Below are 19,862 nucleotides of genomic sequence, written 5' to 3' on the forward strand. Positions count from 1 at the left end.
GGCAAGTAATAGACTTATTGGAATATCTTGATAAGAATAAACAGATTTCTGCAGTGCTGGTCTTTTTGGATGCGGAGAAGGCCTTTGATAGAGTGGATTGGAATTTTCTACTAAAGACTTTAAAAAAGATGGGCTTTGGGGACCAGTTTACACAGGCAATTTCAGCAATTTATCAAGAGCAAAAAGCACAGATTATTATTAATGGAAGTTTGACGACAGAGTTTAAAATTGAAAAAGGAACAAGACAGGGATGTCCGTTGTCCCCACTTTTATTTATTTTAACATTGGAAGTCTTGCTAAATACAATACGGGACTCAAAAATTTTGAAAGGCATAATGATAAGGCAAGAGGATTATAGAGTAAAGGCATTTGCAGATGATCTGGTGGTTACCCTATCACAACCAATGGAATCAATAATCTTGATGAACGACATTATACAAGACTATGGTAGAGTTTCAGGTTTCAGAGTGAACTCAAAAAAGACTAAAATGATAGTCAAAAATATGATACAAGATCGTAAATATGAGTTTGAAAGGAGGGCAGGTTTTGAAATTGTACCTAAGGTAAAATATCTTGGAGTTCAGGTTGCAGAATCAAACATGAAATTGTTTCAAAATAACTATGAGGTGTTGTGGCGAGAGGCTCAGAAAGACATGGAGACTTGGAAAAAGCTGCAACTGTCTTTACTTGGAAGAATAGCAGCAGTTAAGATGAACATTTTGCCAAGATTTTTGTTTTTGTTTCAAATGATTCCGGTGCTTAAAAGTGATAAACAACTGAAAGTTTGGCAAACTGGACTTAATAAGTTTGTCTGGAACGAGAAAAAGCCGAGAGTGAAATTGAAAATTATGCAAGATGTTCCAGAAAGAGGAGGCCTTAAACTTCCAAACCTACAGTTATATTATGATGCAGCAGCTTTAACTTTAACAAGCGATTGGTTTGGAAGTAAAAAGGCTGGAATATTGAATGCAGAAAGTTTTGATCTTGAATTTGGATGGCATGCTTACCTATTTTATGATGACAAAGTTGATAAAGTATTTAAAAGTCATATACTTAGAGACTCTTTGATGAGAGTTTGGAAGAAGCACCGACTCAAATGGGATTATAAGATACCGCTATGGCTGGATCTTGGTCATACCTTGTGGAATACAAATATAATGTCACTCGGGGGGTTTTTATACAAAGAGGTTCTTTTTACAGATGCGGGCAGATGGCAGTTGAAGACATTGCAGACACTGTTGGACGAAGGGATTAATTTAACCTGGTTACAATATAATCAATTACAACTGAGATGGAAAGAGGACCAAAAAACTGGTATTATGTTGCATGAGGAAGAATTGGTTAGACATATAAGAGAGAAAGGTCCAATGCATATTAAAAGGCTCTACAATGTTTTGCTAGAAAGGGATTCAGAAACGGAATTAGTTAAAGATTGTATGATTAAGTGGGCACAAAATTTTGAAGAACCAGTGATGTTGGAAACATGGGAAAAAATTTGGGTTCAGAATGTTAAATTTACACAGTCGCAGAATCTGAGGGAAAATTTTTATAAAATGTTTTATAGATGGCATTTAGATCCTAAAAAGTTGTCATGTATGTACCCTAATGTTCAGCCAAAATGTTGGAGATGTGAATGTTTGGATGCTACGTATTATCATGTTTGGTGGACCTGTAGGAAAGTCAAGGCTTTTTGGATAAAAATATGGTGGGTCATGCAGAATGTTTTGAAGAAAAAAATTCAATTTTCTCCACAATTGTTTTTATTGGGCATAGTTAAGGGTTTTACACGGGATGAAACAAAATTAATATTGTATATGATAACAGCAGCAAGATTGTTGATAGGTAAATATTGGAAGAATGAAGCTTTGCCTACTATCGAGGAATGGACTTCGAAGATGGCCAGTTTTGCAGAGATGGCGAAGATTTCAGCATATTTAAAAGATTGCTCACAAGAGACTTATGAATGGGAATGGAAAAGGTGGATAGAATATGTTCAGAACAAATACCAAATTAGAAAGTATCAAATAGCTTTTATTTGAAAACAATGTATTAGAAATATTTTAATATAAAGAGACAAAGAGGGAAAATTATGTAGGGGGAGGGATGGGTTCAGGTATATATATCAGTGTTATTAGTTATGAGTACATAATAGGGAAGTCTGGGGGGGGAGGGTTAGGGAGGGTTAGGGAGGACGGGAAGTTTGGGGAGGGAGGTGGGGGGGTGAAAAAAAGGGGTGAAAATGTAATTGTAAGACTTTTGCAATAAAAAAAAAAAAATAAAGCTGGGGACATCTACCAGTGGAGGGGCTTTAACACATCCAGGGGAACTCATTCTCTGGTGCATGAGTTACAGCTGCCTGTCCGTTGATATGGGAGGAAGAACCAGTGAAGGGTCCTGGCATGCAGTCTCGCCCAGAGCACTATTGAAATGCACAACACGAACATCCCTAATAGTCGAGCTAGCAGGGCAATTGGAACCATGCGTTCTGATTTTACCTGCCGGATCAGGGAAATCAGGTTGTCCTTGAGGTCTTGGGATAGGAAGACCTATCTCAGCCTGGTGACTATTTCCGTCCCCAGATGCAAGAGCCTCGTGGCTGGAACCAGATGACTCTTTGGGAAATTGACGGAGAAGCTGTGATCTTGTAAAACTGTGATCATAGTCTGTAATGCCTCTGTTGCCTCGTCGAATGAAGACACTTCCACAAGGATGTCATCTAAATAGCATTGTAGGCAGATTGGTATCGACTGGAGGTAAGCCACCAGCACTGCCAGAACCTTGGTGAAGGCTTGGGGCGCCGACACCAGGCCGAAGGGCAATGCCCTGTATTGATAGTGGGTCTGTTTGTAGCAGAAGCGTAGATACTGACAATGTGCCGGGAGGATTGGCACATGGAGGTAAGCCTCCGTAAGGTCGATAGACGCCAGGAACTCACCCTCCCGAACTCCCTCTAGGATGGATGTGAGGGAGTTCATTTTGAACCTTTTGTAGACCAGATACAAATTTAATTTTTTTAGATTTAGAATTGCTCTCCACCCCCTCCCCCCAAAGACTTTGGAACAATGAAAAGCCTGGAGTAAAACCCCCATCCTTTTTGGCTCTCCAGGACCGCCTCGATGGCTTGAATCTTAAGCAGATGCTGGATGGCAGTCTCCATGAGGCCTTCCTTTTCATTGTTCTTCGGGACAGGGCAACAAATAAAGTAGTTCGGGGGAGTGGAGAGAAAGTCTAGGCTGAGGCCGAGCCTCACTGTATTGAGGAACCAGAGGTCCCTTGTGATCATCTCCCATCGGGATGCAAAAAGTGCCAATCTGCCGCCAATGGGAGGGTTGGTTGGGTAGTCATCATGGTCTATGAAAGGCCATGCCCCTCCTGCCCCTCGAAAGGGCCATTTGTTCTGGAGGTTTTGCCTGGGCTGGTTGCGAAACCCCACCGGTTGTCGCTCTGCCCTCTGAGGGAAGAACTGTTGTTGTTGTTGAGAAGGACTCAAGTCTGGTCTAAATGAAGACCTGCGGTAGTATGGTGTGGTACATCGATCAGCCCGTTTAAAGGATGATGAAGGACCTTTCGCTTCTCCTTATTTTTGATAAGGACTGATTCCAGAGCCTCCCCAAAGAGGTTGCCCTCTGTATAAGGAGCAAAGGTGAGCCTCCATTTGGATTTGGCATCTGCTTGCCTATTTCGGAGCCAAAGCATCCTCCTCGATGTGATGGAGGAGGCAAGGGATCTGGAAGCATATTTGGCCACGGATAAAGTTGCAATTCAACCTTTTTATTGTCTGGTTTCAGCCCTTCCACTATGTCGCCTGAGACAAACGAGGGTGAGACCAGAGAAGCCACTGGGCCATCTACTTTTGACAATTGCAGTGGTTCTTCCAACTTCGGTGCCAGATTGTAAAACTGGTGGTCAAGCCCGCTTGGAGTTGGGAATGACCCTGGCTGCACCCACTGTTGCTGCACCACATTTATACATAACTGAGGGGCAGGTAAGTCCTCCTGTACCATGGCTGGCTTAGAAAACAGATGGTCACTGGGGCTAGTGGGTCCCACGGATCCTGGGTTGGGATCTAATCCCATCCCTGATATCACCCATGCCTTGTGCAAAATTGATTTAAAGATGGCAGGAGGGAAAAGGCCGGTGAAGGCCAGCACATCGGGTGTTAAACCCTCATCCTTCGACAATTCTGCTTCTCCTTGACTCCCCTCCTGCATTAGTGAGTCCTCTCCATCAGAGGAGCCATCGGGTGATTGGGACTCCTGCCAGTAGGACTGGTCCCTTGCTGATTGTATGCCCTGTGGAAGATTGGTAGAAGGTTTTGCGGGCAGGGCTGCTGGGGCAGGGATGTTCTGCAATCTATCTACAATGCCCTGAGAGATGGCCTGTGCTATCAGTGATTTAAGATCAGCAGGCAAATCAGAGGTATGGTTTTCACCTTGCCACAAACCTGTGGATGTAGGTGTAAATGTTTCAGAAATTTCCTTTCTGGTGGTGAAATGCTGTGATGCAGCAGTTGTTGCTGGGCAGAAAGGGGAATCTGTTTCAATTGCAATATCAGCATGAGGAGACAAATTAAAGGAATGCCCACTTGCTCCCTCTGGTTACCAGGCCTGTGTAATTGCAGGCTCTGGAGGCAGCAATGTCTCAGATAGAAAAGGGCGGGAACTTTCTCTCGGCCAGTCCACCCAACTGCACTGGAAACAAGCAAACACCAGAACGGAATAAAGCAGTTGCAATCCTTTAATTAGGTTCAGCACAGCAAACACAGGCAGGAGAAAGGCACAAGCCGGAAACAAGGTTTAAAGTTAGCGCTACACGCAATCGCAGTGTAGCGCCTTTTATATACACAGCAATAAATCAAGTGGCAATTAAACAGTTAACATCACCCCTCCTTCCCCTAGCTGGCCTGAAGGAGGAGCACAATAAATCAATTAACAATCAAACAGTCAACATCATGCCTCCTTCCTCAAGCTGGCCTGTAGGAGGAGCGCGCCTCTGTTACAGCACAAGGCAGCGTCATCTGCAAACACCATGCCCCCCCCATCTCCGATGAAAGAGTTTGCTTCGTTTTGTGTGCGGGTGGTAAAGACTTCTCAAACAACTGATGACACGCCCCCGGAGAGTCCAACAGCTTGCCCCCTCCTCGTCGTCCTCCCTAGTGATGGCGAGAGCCAACCGAGGCTCGACAGGCGGCTCCTCTCTACCAGGAGTCCACCTGCAGGAAATAAAATAAAGATGTTAGCATAGCAACCGTTCTACCCACTGGGACCTGGTTTATTTGGATATTTACGATGATACCGACGGAGCAACCGGTCGGCATGAACGTCTGGAGCTGCTACCCAAGATGCTTGTGCTAGTGGATAACCCTTCCACCGTACTAAGTACTGTAACCTGCCTCTACGTAGACGTGAATCCAATACTTTATCTGTCTCATATTGATCTGAATGACTCGGTCCCGGGGAAACAGGCTGATGTGTGGGCCTTTCCTCTTTGACAGGTTTAAGGAGGCTGCTATGAAAAACAGGATGTATTTTTCCTAACAGTGAAGGTAGCTTAAGCATGACACTGACAGGGTTGATCACACGTATTATAGGAAAAGGACCTATGTATTTGGGACCTAGTTTCCTACTAGGTAATCGTAATTTCAAGTATTTTGTCGATAGATACACGTGATCCCCTACAGAAAACGGTTTTGGGTCGGCTCTTTTTTTATCAACATAAAGTTTGTATTCATTTGCTGCTTTTTGAAGCGCCGTTTTTATCGCTGGCCACGTTTGTCGGATCTTGTCGGCCCAACCGGAATGTGTAGATACCCCTGTAGCTGGAGGTTCTACCTCAGGTATGGCAGGGAATTCTCTTCCATAGATGATTTGGAAAGGAGAAAATCCCGTGCTACGGTGGCTGATATTGTTGTACGCGACTTCAGCGAACGGGAGTAAGGCAGACCAATCAGTTTGCTGATACGAAATGTAGCAACGTAGATATCGTTCCACAGCGGCATTAGCCCGTTCAGCTGCTCCATTTGTACTGGGATGGAAGGCTGAACTTAATCCTTGAGTGGACCCTATCCTGTGAATGAAAGATCTCCAAAACTGGGCGGTGAACTGGACACCCCGATCTGATATAATACGCTTCGGGACCCCGTGAAGGCGGTAGATATGTTGTATAAACATGTCTGTCAATCGTCGGGCAGATGGTAAACCCCGACAGGGTATAAAATGCGCCTGCTTTGAAAATAGGTCTACTACTGTCCAAATAACGGTATGTCCATTGCTGGGCAGTAGGTCCACTATAAAATCCATCGCCACATCCTCCCACGGACGACTAGGATCAGCCACCGATTGTAATCGACCGAGTGGTTTTCCTGACCATGGTTTTGCTGCCGCGCATGTGGGGCACGATTTAACATAACGTTCAATTTCACCACGCATTCGTGGCCACCAAAATTGACGTCTAATCAGGTGAAGTGTTTTAAGGAAACCGTAATGACCTGCTGGTTTGGCATCATGGCACCGTCTTAAAACTGTAGTTCGAAGCGGTTCTGGAATGTATAAACGATCCCCATTCCACCCTAATCCATCTCGTAAGATTACTGACGTTTGGTTTTGATTTACCCACGTATCCTGGCTGATAGCTATCCGAAGATTCGTTAAGAAGGACGCTTCTTTCCGTAACACCGCCGCAACCGCATGCCCACTCTCAATAGGTGGTATAAGAGATTCCACTACTTCCTCGCGCTTACTGTTATATTGTGGCATACGAGAAAGTGCATCGGCGAGGAAGTTCTTTCCTGCTGGCACATATTTGAGTCTGAAATTGAATCTTCGAAAATATTGTGCCCAGTGTAGTTGTTTTGGGGACAGACATCTAGGCGTTTCTAATGCCTCTAAATTTTTATGGTCTGTCCATACCTCAAATGGGATAGTAGCCCCTTCCAGGATGTGACGCCATGTAAGTAGAGCCCAACGGACAGCGAAGGCCTCCTTTTCCCAGATCGCCCACCCTCGCTCTGTGGTGTTTAATTTACGTGAGGTATAAGCACAAGGGCGTATCCTATCCTGTTCATCTTTTTGCAGCAACACAGCTCCCACAGCAACGTCGCTAGCATCGGCTTGAACGATGAATTCACGAGACAGATCAGGGTGTTTAAGTACCGGTTCTCTGGTAAAAAGATATTTCAACTGTTCAAACGCACTTTGACATTGAGCTGTCCACTGCAATAACTGGTTTGGTCTTGGTTTTATCACAGGAGTTTTAGTGCGTAACAGGTCTGTTAACGGTAGTGCTATAGCGGCAAATGCAGGGACGAATTGGCGATAGAAATTCGCGAAACCAAGGAAACTTTGGAGTTGTTTCCTGGTTTTCGGTGCTTGCCACTCAACTATAGCTTGGACTTTACGTGGATCCATTTCTATCCCATTGCTTGAGATCCTGTACCCGAGGTAATCTACCTTTGACTTATGGAACTCACATTTCGAAAGCTTTATAAACAGTTTAGCCGCTAACAACTTCTCTAAAACCTGACGGACTAACACAACGTGTTCTTCCAAGGTGCGCGTATATATTAGAATGTCGTCTAAATAAACAAGAACTCCTCTATACAAATGTTCATGCAAAACTTCGTTGATAAGCTGCATGAACACCGCTGGAGCGCCTTGAAGTCCAAATGGCATAACTCTATATTGGTAGCTACCAAGAGGGCAGTTAAAAGTGGTCTTCCATTCATCGCCCTGTTTGATACGTACTCGGTAGTACGCTTCCCGTAAATCGAGTTTTGTAAATACCCGTCCTGTAGATAGCGCAGCTAACAAATCCTTCATAAGCGGAAGGGGGTATAGATGTTCCATACATACTCCATTCAAACCTCGGAAGTCAACACATAACCGAACCCCACCGTCCTTCTTCTCCCTGAAGAAGACTGGGGCAGCCATCCTAGATCTACTAGGGACGATGAAACCTCGAGCTAAATTTTTGTCGATATATTGTCGTAACTCGGATAATTCTTGTTGGGTCATGGAATACATCCGAGGTTTCGGTAACTTAGCCCCAGGCACCAACTCGATAGCGCAATCCGTAGTCCAATGGGGGGGTAGTACTTCGCATTCCTCTTCACTAAACACGGCTAAAAGGTCTTGGTAAACAATAGGAAAGTCCGGTGTAAGCAACACCTCTGTGGAGGCACAGCTATTGTCCTGTCCCTCATTCGACTGTCCCACTGAAGAAGTAGGGGACGGGACAGCAGGTCCCAAAGGGATTCTAAGCTTACGATAACCTCCCTCCCACCAGATGTGAGGTTGCCATTTATCTAACCATGTGAGACCCAGAATAACTGGCTCTATCATTTTTTCAACCACAATAAACTGGATGGACTCTTGATGTTCACCTATCACCAACAACACTTGTTCAGTTACGTGGTTAGCAGGCGCCCCCCCCCAATAATGACCCGTCCATCTGTTCGAACTTCACAGGAACTTTTAGCTTTTTTATCTGTAGGCCCAGAGCATCCACCACACTTCTCCGCACCAGACAACGGGTACATCCAGTGTCTATTAAAGCACCATACTGAAAACCTGTTGTGCTTTGGGGATTCCTCAGCACCACAGGTATGACAAAAGGGAACACAGTTTTGCTCACCATAGGGTCCTCCGGCTCGTTGTCATCACTGTCCCCTGACACCACCGGGAATCTCCCCGCCACAGTGGTTGGTGTAATATCACGAACCTGATGATCTACGATGGACTTTGGTCCTTGAAGTGCTTGGGTACGTTCTTGTGGCTGCCGTGGTCGGCCTCTGGTCGCTACCCCCATAGCCGGCTTTCGGGTTTGTACTCGTACCGGAGGTACAGGACATTCAGCCGCTCTGTGTCCTATCTGATTGCAGCGAAAACAACGAAACGCCGGTCGCTGAGACCTTTCAGGTAGGACGCTGCTGGGCGGAGGTACTTGAACCCGCGTGGTTGGCAGCTTTTCTGAGGCCCTCTCTGTGGGAACCCGTCTCTGTCCCACATTAACTTCCGACCGAGGCCTAAACTCCCGGAGTGTAATGTCCAGTTCAATAGCGGCTTTAAACCAAACAGCCAGGCGCGGAGCCAGGCCTCGGTACGCACAGGCTTGACGTAACTCACGATCCAGCCCCATCCGAAATTGCTGGACTAGCATCCGTTCGGGCGAGTCCCTTAAGCGACTAGCAATTTTCCGGAAATCACGTACATAGTCCTTTGCAGGAACACCCCGCTGTTTGAGGGCTACAAGATCTCCTTCCGCAATTTGTACACTGGAGTCATCCTCAAAAGCAGACCGGAGAGCTTCCAAGAACCTACCCACGTCCACTAGTTCTCTAGCTTGGTTGCGATGTAATCCCGCCACCCAGTCTGCTGCATCACCGGTTAACACAGCTGTAATGGCTACCACCATGGCCCATTGTGATGAATACCAGCGACCATACTGGTCTAGATGACTAACCACCTGGCTTAAGAACAACGCCACACGGTCTGGGCTCCCGTCAAAGGTGGCTTGCAGTGCAGGAGGGCCCCAGATTGGAGGTGGTGCCCACATCCCAGGAACCGGGATCCATGCTGGGGGTGGTACAGGCGGTCTGTTCTCCCCATCTCTCCTCAGATCTCCAACGGGCCTCCGTTCCCCCACAGGACGTTGTGCCCACCTTCCAGCTCCTACCTCTCTTCTGGTCGATGGCTGTTCGGAGCCCCTGGTGCTATCCTCCCTCTTAGGCAGGTGGTAGTCCCGGTCTTCGAATTGGCCCTTTCCTTTTCCTGTTTCCTGTTCCCTTCGGAATTTGGGGCTAGCGATGCGAAACCGAGCCTCTGGCCTGGAAAGGCCCTCATCCTGCCAAGACTTGCCTTGTAACGGTTCCGCCCCAGCGGCCCAGGGTTGCCAAGACGGGGCGTCCCGGAAACTCCCTTCTTCAAACCGATCTCTTATGGCATCCATAGCACTGGATTCAGGCCCTGTATTATCATAGCCCCAATCCGCCTCTTCCTCGTCTGTCCAACGTCTCTCCCACCAACCTCTAAATGACGGACCCAATGGGGGGGTATGAGTAGAACTAGGCCACCAGCCCCCACTGGAAACCTGTCCCGAAGGGTCTAGCCCTTGACTCTGCGCACCAGCCGTCTCCACACAGTCCTCCTCACGTGGCTGGCACAGCTTGGGTCTGACTACCGGTTGATGAGGGGTTGCAGTTTGTAGCTTCTCCTCTTCCACAACCACCTCCTCCACGTCAGCCTCTAGAGGGACCTCCAACTCCGAATCACCCAGCGCCGTCCCTTCTGCCATCACCGACAGCCTTTCTTGCCGGACTGCAGCTAGGGAACGTAGGCAGTTGAAATTGGTGAGTGGTGGGAGCGCTAACTTTCTCTCGGCCAGTCCACCCAACTGCACTGGAAACAAGCCAACACCAGAACGGAATAAAGCAGTTGCAATCCTTTAATTAGGTTCAGCACAGCAAACACAGGCAGGAGAAAGGCACAAGCCGGAAACAAGGTTTAAAGTTAGCGCTACACGCAATCGCAGTGTAGCGTCTTTTATATAAACAGCAATAAATCAAGTGGCAATTAAACAGTTAACATCACCCCTCCTTCCCCTAGCTGGCCTGAAGGAGGAGCACAATAAATCAATTAACAATCAAACAGTCAACATCATCCCTCCTTCCTCAAGCTGGCCTGTAGGAGGAGCGCGCCTCTGTTACAGCACAAGGCAGCGTCATCTGCAAACACCATGCCCCCCCATCTCCGATGAAAGAGTTTGCTTCGTTTTGTGTGCGGGTGGTAAAGACTTCTCAAACAGCTGATGACACGCCCCCGGAGAGTCCAACAGCTTGCCCCCTCCTCGTCGTCCTCCCTAGTGATGGCGAGACCCTTTCTGCAGCAGCCCGATTAAAGGCTTGCTGTGACTGTTCCTTCTCAGCTCTGTGAATTTGCTTCTCTAGATCTTTGTGCCTTCTGTTGGCATCTTTTTCAGAAGCCTTAGAATGCTTCTGCTTACCCTGGACCCAGATTTAGATGTGGCCTTCTTTCTGGGAGCAGCTTCCCCTTCCAGGGGAGAACTGCTTGAGAACTGCTTCATCGATCTATGCCCAGCAGCTCTTCCCGCCATTTTGTTTTTCAAACTCCATTGACATTTATTTATTTATTTATTTATTTATTTATTTATTTATTTATTTATTATTTATTTATTTATTTATTTATTTATTTATTTATTTATTTATTTATAAAATTTGTATGCTGCCCTATCTCCGAGGACTCAGAGCGGCTCACAACGACAATTGACCAAGCGACTGTTAAAAAGAACAAATATACACAAAAGAATAAAAAAGTTTTTTAAAAATTTAAAACATACTACCCCATCAGTCCAGGCTGGGGGACATAAATAGCCAGGTTTTCAATTCATGGTGGAAGGTGCGAGGGTCAGGGGCCAACCGGAGCCCCAAGGGAAGTTGATTCTAGAGGGTGGGGGCACTCACAGAGAAGGCTCTACCCCTGGGGGTCGCCAGCCGACATTGTCTAGCCGATGGCACCCTGAGAGAGCGCACCGGGCGATGGGAAGTTGACGCCGGTTGCAGGTGGTCCGACAAATAGCCTGGGCCTAAGCCATGAAGGGTTTTATAGGTTAACACCAGCACCTTGAATCTCACCTGGAGGGCAACTGGCAACCAATGCAAGCCGCGCAGGAGTGGTGCAATATGGGAGTATCGGGTCCCTCCCACAACAACCCGCATGGCCGCATTCTGTACCAGCTGAAGCCTCCGGGTGGTCTTCACGGGCAGCCCCAGGTAGAGAGCATTGCAGTAGTCAATCCGGGAGATGACTAGCGCATGAATGACTGTGTGTAGGGCATCTCGGTCCAAGTATGGGCACAACTGGCGCACCAGGTGAACCTGGGCAAACGCCCCCCTGGTCACGGCCATGATATGACCCTCCAAACTCAGCCGTGAATCCAAGAGGACGCCCAAGTTGCGCGCCCTGTCTACGCGGGGGCAACACCTCGCCCCCAATAGACAGCATTGGAACTTCTTGCTCGGCCCGAGATGCCGGTATCCACAGCCACTTGGTCTTGGCCGGGTTGAGTCGAAGCCTGTTACTCCCTATCCAGATCCGTACCACTTCCAGGCTCCGGGACATCACGTCGAGGGCATCACTGGACTGGTTCGAGGTGGATATAAAAAGTTGGGTATCATCAGCGTACTAATGATACCCCACCCCAAAACCATGGATGATCTCTCCCAGTGGCTTCATGTAAATGTTGAACAGAAGGGGCAAGAGGACCGACCTCTGGGGCACCCAAGTGAGGGGCCTCATGGCTGACCTCTGCCCCCCTGCCAACACCGCTTGCGTACGACCCGAGAGGTAGGAGGCGAACCACTGTAAAATGGTGCCACCGACTCCCAACCCCTTGTGGCGTCGCAGCATGATACCTTGGTTAATGGTATCAAAAGCCACCAAGAGATCTAATAGGACCAGGACCGAGGAATGACCCCTGTCCCGAGCCTTCCAGAGAGCATCCACCAGCGCGACCAATGCCGTCTCCATGCTGTAACCGGGCCTGTAACCCAATTGGCATGGATCTAGGTAATCTGCTTCATCCAGGGCCACCGGAAACTGACATGCCACCATAGTCTCAACAACCTTCGCCAAAAAGTGAAGGTTGGAAACCAGACGAAAGTTGCCCAAAATGGTTGGATCTAAGGCAGGTTTCTTTTTTTTATTGAAAAAGTTTTACAAATACAATTTTCCCCCTTTCCCCCCCTTTCCCTCCCTAACCCTCCCTTACCCTACCCTCCCCCCATGGCTTCCCCAGAATGAAATCCAATTATACATTTCTTCCTGACATTCTAGTATACTATCCCCTGTAAACTATACATTTCTAGACAACATTCATCTAAAAATTATCTAATACTTCTTAGTTTAGTATTTATTCTACACATAATCTATACCTATCCTCCACTCCCTTACATAAATCTCTTGTGTCCGATCTTTTATATATGCTGATAACTTCATCATTTCTACAAGACTAGCCAGCTTCAGAGTCCATTCTTCAATAACATCCCTTTTCCAGTATAATCTAGTTTATCACCATATACCCTATCAGTTTTGTTTCACCCACTTTCCCGCAGGTCCGCCATATATAATTATTTATAAAATCTAAACAATCACATCAGATCCTTCTTCCAACAGAGTATTTAGTGTCTTTAGTTGCCATCTGCCCACATTGTTAAGAAATACTTTTATGTATAAAACCCCCCTGAGTGACTTTATATTTATATTGCATACAATATCTTCTGCAAAGTCTTCCATCTAGATTATTAATTCCATCAATCATGTTAGGGTAACAACCAGATCAACTGCAAATGCCCTTGTTCCGTAGTCCTCTTGCCTCATAATTATTCCCTTCAATGTACACATAATCCATCTTTCTTAAAATCTATAATAGAAAGTTCCAATTCACTCAATTATAGGCCTTCTCCACATGCTTAAACACCAGCACTGCAGGGATCTGTTTATTCTTCTCAAGATAGTCCAATAAGCCTATAATTTGCCTCACATTATCTTTCATATATCTGCCTTCTATAAGTCCTACATAAACATAAATCAATTCTTAGATAACTGGCATTGATATGTTGGATAATAGTTTTACAAAAATTTATAATCCATATTCAAAAGAAATATTGGTCTAAAACTTTCTAGTTTTTTTTTCTTGCCTTGTGGTGGCTTGAAGCTATGCTGTTGTTGCTTTTCTGGAATTTGTTTATATGCTATTCGAGTTGTATGCTGATCTTTAACTGTGGAGGACATTAGATCAAGATCCACAGCCACTTTTCTTGTTTTTTTAAGTGGTCCAGCTAAAACCTTTAAAGGATAATCCAAGCGTGAGTCATCCAAAGAGCCCCCTGTAGTTCCTTGTATTTCCATTGGCTCCACCTCCATCTGCTTCCACTGGACTTTAGTCTTTCGTTCAATTTGCTTTTCTTTATCTCCCTCCTGTATTCCTGACGCTGACAATATACGTGGAGATGTTGGGCCAATTTTAAAAAATTGCGATAAAATTCTTCCGCTTTTTCAACAGTATTTAATCGATATCTTTCTCCTTGATATGTCAATCTTATGCCAACTGGGACATCCCATCTGTATGGAATCTGTTGTTTCTTTAGTTCAATCACCAAAAATCCAAAATCTTTTCTGTCTTTTAACATCTTAGGCGGCAACTCTTTGTAAATCCCAATCTGCCTTCCATCCACTTGTAGGGTAGAAACAAAATAATAATAATAATAATAATAATAATAATAATAATAATAATAATAATAATAATAATAATAATAATTTTATTTCTGTACCGCCCTTCTCCCGAAGGACTCAGGGCGGTGTACAGCCTATTTAAAAACACAGAAACAAAACAACAGTTAAAATTTAAAATCATTAAATAATTAGGCTCCAATTAAAATCCCAGAAATTTAAAATACCCCAATTTAAAACGTTATGTTAATAGCTCGGCCTGGCGGAACAACAGGGTCTTCAGAGCGCAGCGAAACACTCGGAGGTCGGAGATCTTACGTATTTCCGGGGGCAGTTCATTCCACAGGGCTGGGGCTCCCACAGAGAAGGCCCTCCCCCTGGGTGTCGCCAGCCGACATAACTTGGCCGATGGCACCCTGAGGAGACCCTCTCTGTGGGAGCGGACTGGTCGGTGGGAGGCTATTGGTGGCAGAAGTCGGTCTCGAAGGTACCCGGGTCCTATGCCATGGAGCGCTTTAAAGGTGGTAACCAACACCTTGAATCGCACCCGGAAGACCACTGGGAGCCAGTGCAGCTCGCGCAGGAGGGGTGTCACCTGGGTGCAACGGGTTGCACCCATAACCACCCGCGCGGCCGCATTCTGGACCAGTTGGAGCCTCCGAGTGCTCTTCAAGGGGAGCCCCATGTAGAGAGCATTACAATAGTCCAACCGGGAGGTGACAAGGGCGTGAGTGACCGTACGCAAGGCGTCCCGATCCAGAAAGGGCTGCAACTGGCGGATCAGGCGAACCTGATAAAAGGCCCCCCTGGCCACAGCCGTCATGTGCTCTTCTAAAGACAGCCGTGCGTCCAGGAGGACACCCAGATTGCGAGCCCTCTCTGTGGGGGGCAAAGATTCACCCCCAATAGTCAGTGATGGCACCTGCTGACTATATCGGGGCGCCGGAAGCCACAGCCACTCGGTCATGGAGGGGTTGAGTCTGAGCCTGTTCCTCTCCATCCAGGCCCGCACGGCCTCCAGGCAGCGGGACATCACATCAAGGGCATCGTTGGGGTGGTCTGGGGTGGAGATGTACAGCTGAGTATCGTCAGCGTACAGATGACACTTCACCCCAAAACCACGGATGATCTCACCCAGCGGCTTCACATAAATGTTGAACAGGAGAGGCGAGAGGACTGACCCTTGCGGCACTCCCCATGCGAGATGCCTCGAGGTCGACCTCTGTCCCCCTGCCAACACAAACTGCGAGCGGTCGGAGAGGAAGGAGGAGAACCACCGCAGAACGGTGCCCCCTATTTCTAACCCCCTCAACCGCTGCAGCATGATACCATGGTCGATGGTATCAAAAGCCGCTGAGAGGTCTAATAGGACTAGGACAGAGGAGCAACCCCTGTCCCGAGCCCTCCAGAGATCATCCATCAACGCGACCAATGCCGTTTCTGTGCTGTACCCCTGCCTGAAGCCCGACTGGTACAGGTCCAGATAGATAGCTTCATCCAGGTGCCGCCACGCTCTCAACAACCTTCGCCACAAAACGAAGGTTGGAGACTGGACGATAGTTAGCTAATTCAGCCGGGTCCAGGGAAGGCTTCTTGAGGAGGGGCCTCACTACCGCCTCTTTCAAGGTGGCAGGAAAGGCACCCTCACTCAAAGAAGCACTTATAATCCCCTGGAGCCAGCCTCGTGTAACCTCCCGGGAGGCCAGCACCAACCAGGAGGGACACGGGTCCAATAAACACGTGGCGGCACTAATCTTACCCAGAACCCTGTCCACATCCTCGGGAGTCACAGGATCAAACTCCTCCCAGATAACATTCTCAAGACCTGCCCTCGTCTCCTCCCGCGGACTCATCCAGTCGGAGTCCAAGCCATCCCGAATCCGAGTGACTTTATCATGCAGGAACTGTACAAAATCCTCAGCACGACCCTGCAAGGGATCTTCCCGCACTCCCCCCTGGAGAAGGGAGTGGGTCACCCTAAACAAGGCGGCTGGGCGGTTCTCTGCAGATGCGATAAGAGCGGAAAAGTGGTTAGACTTTGCCGCTTTTATCGCCACTAGGTAGGTCTTGATATAAGACCTCACCTGTGTCCGGTCGGAATCGGATTGACTAGTCCTCCAAATGCTCTCTAGGCGTCTTTTCCGACGCTTCATCTCTCTCAGCTCCTCAGAAAACCAAGGAGCCAGTTGAGATCGGCATCGGGTCAGAGGCCGCAAAGGCACGACGCGGTCCAAAGCTCCGGCAGCCGCCCTTTCCCAGGCGGCCACCAGCTCTTCAGTCGAGTCGTGTGTTAGGGTCTCAGGAAACGGCCCAAGCTCCGTCAGGAACCTTTCGGGGTCCATCAGGCGCCTGGGACGGAACCATCTAGTTGGCTCCGTCTCCCTGCGGCGGGAGAAGGCGGTAGGAAAGTCTAGTTGGAGGAGCGAATGATCTGTCCATGACAAGGGTTTAATATCTAGGTCCCCTCTACCAAGATCATTCAACCACTGACCAGAGACAAAAATCAGATCCAGAGTGTGTCCCCCTATGTGAGTTGGGCCTTGAACTAACTGGGTAAGGTCCATGGCCGTCATGGAAGCCATGAACTCCCGAGCCGTCTCTGACGCCTCACCCGCGGATGGAAGGTTGAAATCCCCCATGACAATAAGTCTGGGGGTATCAACCGCCACCCCGGCAATGACGTCGAGTAGCTCGGGCAGGGTCGCTGCCACGTGGCAGGGAGCCAGGTACGTAGTCAGCAAACCCATCTGCACCCCACGGCCCCACTTCACACAAAGGGACTCACATCCGGCTATCTGAGGAACAGTGGTCTCCCTCGGACAGACTTTCCCTAATAATCACCGCCACTCCCCCACCCCTCCCCTGGGCCCTTGGCTGATGAAATGAAAAGACTTTTGCAAGATGTCATTTCTTATTCTTTTATCTGTAAAATATGTCACTATATCTCTGGGCAATTGCCTTTGTCTTGCTACCCAAGAATTCACTCTGTAAATCTTATCAATTTTGGACGAAATGGGCGTTGGTACTTACCTGATACGCCTCTTCTCTGACTGTTGGGCACGGCAGTCAGGATGCAGTCAGGATGGGAGGAGACTTGGTTGAGTATTGATTGGACCGGGTCTGCAGAGTCAAAGAAGTCCCTCCTCCTGGCTGTAGCTGTCAGTTTTGAGACGAGGGCGTAGCTGCAGAAGACGTGTCTAGGACGATAAAGAAAGAACATTAGAACTCCCGCCCCTCCCTGGAATTGACCACGCCAAGACCGGCCCCATGTAGGGTGGGGCTGACTGCCATGCCCAACAGTCAGAGAAGAGGCGTATCAGGTAAGTACCAACGCCCATTCTTCTATAGTCGGGCACGGCAGTCAGGATGGGACATACCAAAGGCAGGTGTCCAGTCGGGAGGGAGCAGGCCGGCCCTGGGATTAGGAGGCAGCTTGGACCTGTTGTAGGACCCGTCGTCCAAATGCTGCATCCGCCGACGCGAATTTGTCCAAGCGGTAGTGGCGGATAAAGGGCGTCGGAGAAGCCCAGGTCGCAGCCCTGCAGATCTCATCAATGGGAAACATCCTATCTAGATCCGTTCCAGTCGGGTTTCAGGCCTGGACACAGCACGGAAACGGCATTGGTCGCGTTGGTTGATGATCTCTGGAGGGCTCGGGACAGGGGTTGTTCCTCTGTTCTGGTCCTGTTAGACCTCTCAGCGGCTTTTGATACCATCGACCATGGTATCATGCTGCACCGGTTGGAAGAGTTGGGGATGGGGGGCACCGTATTACGGTGGTTCTCCTCCTTTCTCTCCGACCGGTCACAGTTTGTGTTGGCAGGGGGGCAGAGGTCGACCTCAAGGCCTCTTATATGTGGAGTGCCTCAGGGGTTGGTCCTCTCGCCCCTCTTGTTCAATATTTATGTGAAGCCGCTGGGCGAGATCATCCGTGGCTTTGGGGTGAGATACCACCAGTACGCTGATGACACCCAGCTGTACATCTCCACCCCAGGCCACCCCAACGATGCCCTTGAAGTGATGTCCCAGTGCCTGGAGGCTGTGCGGATCTGGATGGGGAGGAACAGGCTCAGGCTCAACCCTTCCAAGACTGAGTGGCTGTGGCTCCCAGCATCCCGATATAGTCAGTTGACTCCATCACTGACTATTGGGGGCGAGTCGTTGGCCCCCACAGAGAGGGCTCGCAATCTGGGAGTCCTCCTGGATAGGCAGCTGTCCTTGGAGGAACATCTGACAGCTGTAACCAGGGGGACCTTTTGTCAGGTTCGCCTGATCCGACAGTTGCGGCCCTTTCTTGATCGGGATTCCCTGTGCACAGTCACTCATGCCCTCGTCACCTCTCGCCTTGACTACTGCAACGCTCTCTACATGGGGCTCCCCTTGAGGAGCACCCGGAGGCTCCAACTGGTCCAGAACGCAGCAGCGCGGGTAGTGACGGGAGCAGCATGGTGCTCCCATGTAACACCGCTCCTGCGCGAGCTGCACTGGCTCCCAGTGGTCTTCCGGGTGCGCTTCAAGGTGTTGGTTATCGCCTTTAAAGCGCTCCATGGCATAGGGCCTAGCTATCTTTTTTTTTTATTGCAAAAGTTTTACAATTACATTTTCACCCCATTTTCCCCCTCCCCATCCCAGCCCCCACGCCCCACCCTAACCCCCCCAAACCCCCCTAACCCTCCCCCCTGACTTCCACAAAATATAATCCCATCAAAATCCCCTTTTTATAAAACTTGAACCCCTCAGACCCCCTTAAAAAATTTTTTTTTATCTTCACAGTTTTCATACATTTCTATTTTTATATAATACTTTCAATGAAAAACTATTTGGTACTTTCTAACTTGATATTTGTTCTGGACATAATCTATCCATTTTTTCCATTCCCATTCATAAGTCTCTTGTGAGCGATCTTTTAAATATGCTGAGATCTTCGCCATCTCGGCAAAACTGGCCATCTTCAAAGTCCATTCTTCGATAGTGGGTAAAGCTTCATTTTTCCAATATTTACCTATCAATAATCTCGCTGCAGTAATCATGTACAATATCAGCTTAATTTCATCCTGTGTAAAACCCTTTACTATACCCAATAAAAACAATTGTGGAAAAAAAGGAATTTTTTTCTTCAAAATATTCTGCATAACCCACCATATTTTTATCCAAAAAGCCTTAACTTTCTTACAATTCCACCAAACATGATAATATGTAGCATCTAAACAATCACATCTCCAACATTTTGGCTGAACATTAGGATACATACAGGATAATTTCTTGGGATCTAAATGCCATCTGTAAAACATCTTATAAAAATTTTCCCTCAAATTCTGCGATTGCGTAAATTTAACATTCTGAACCCATATTTTCTCCCATGTTTCCAACATTACTGGTTCTGCAAAATTCTGTGCCCATTTAATCATGCAATCTTTAACCAATTCAGTTTCTGAGTCCCTTTCTAACAAAACATTATATAGCCTTTTGATATGCATTGGACCTTTCTCTTTTATATGTCTAACCAACTCTTCCTCATGCAACATAATACCAGTTTTTTGGTCCTCTTTCCATCTCAGTTGAAGTTGATTGTATTGTAACCAGGTTAAGTTAATCCCTTCGCCCAACAGTGTCTCTAAT

The 19,862-nt window shown here is 47.7% G+C and overlaps 1 long non-coding RNA gene across 1 annotated transcript; it reads right to left on the reverse strand.

The window, feature by feature from the left end:
• Window positions 1-12,704: 12,704 nt before the first annotated feature.
• Window positions 12,705-18,682, reverse strand: LOC117660701 (uncharacterized). Its single transcript, XR_004589769.3, has 3 exons — window positions 17,621-18,682; window positions 17,274-17,440; window positions 12,705-14,247 (listed from the first exon to the last, which is right to left on the reverse strand). It is a non-coding gene; the product is annotated as an uncharacterized LOC117660701 (long non-coding RNA).
• Window positions 18,683-19,862: the final 1,180 nt, after the last annotated feature.

Source organism: Pantherophis guttatus, chromosome 7 (assembly GCF_059756535.1).
Source record: "Pantherophis guttatus breed Tessera chromosome 7, ASM5975653v1, whole genome shotgun sequence".
NCBI lineage: Eukaryota > Metazoa > Chordata > Lepidosauria > Squamata > Colubridae > Pantherophis > Pantherophis guttatus.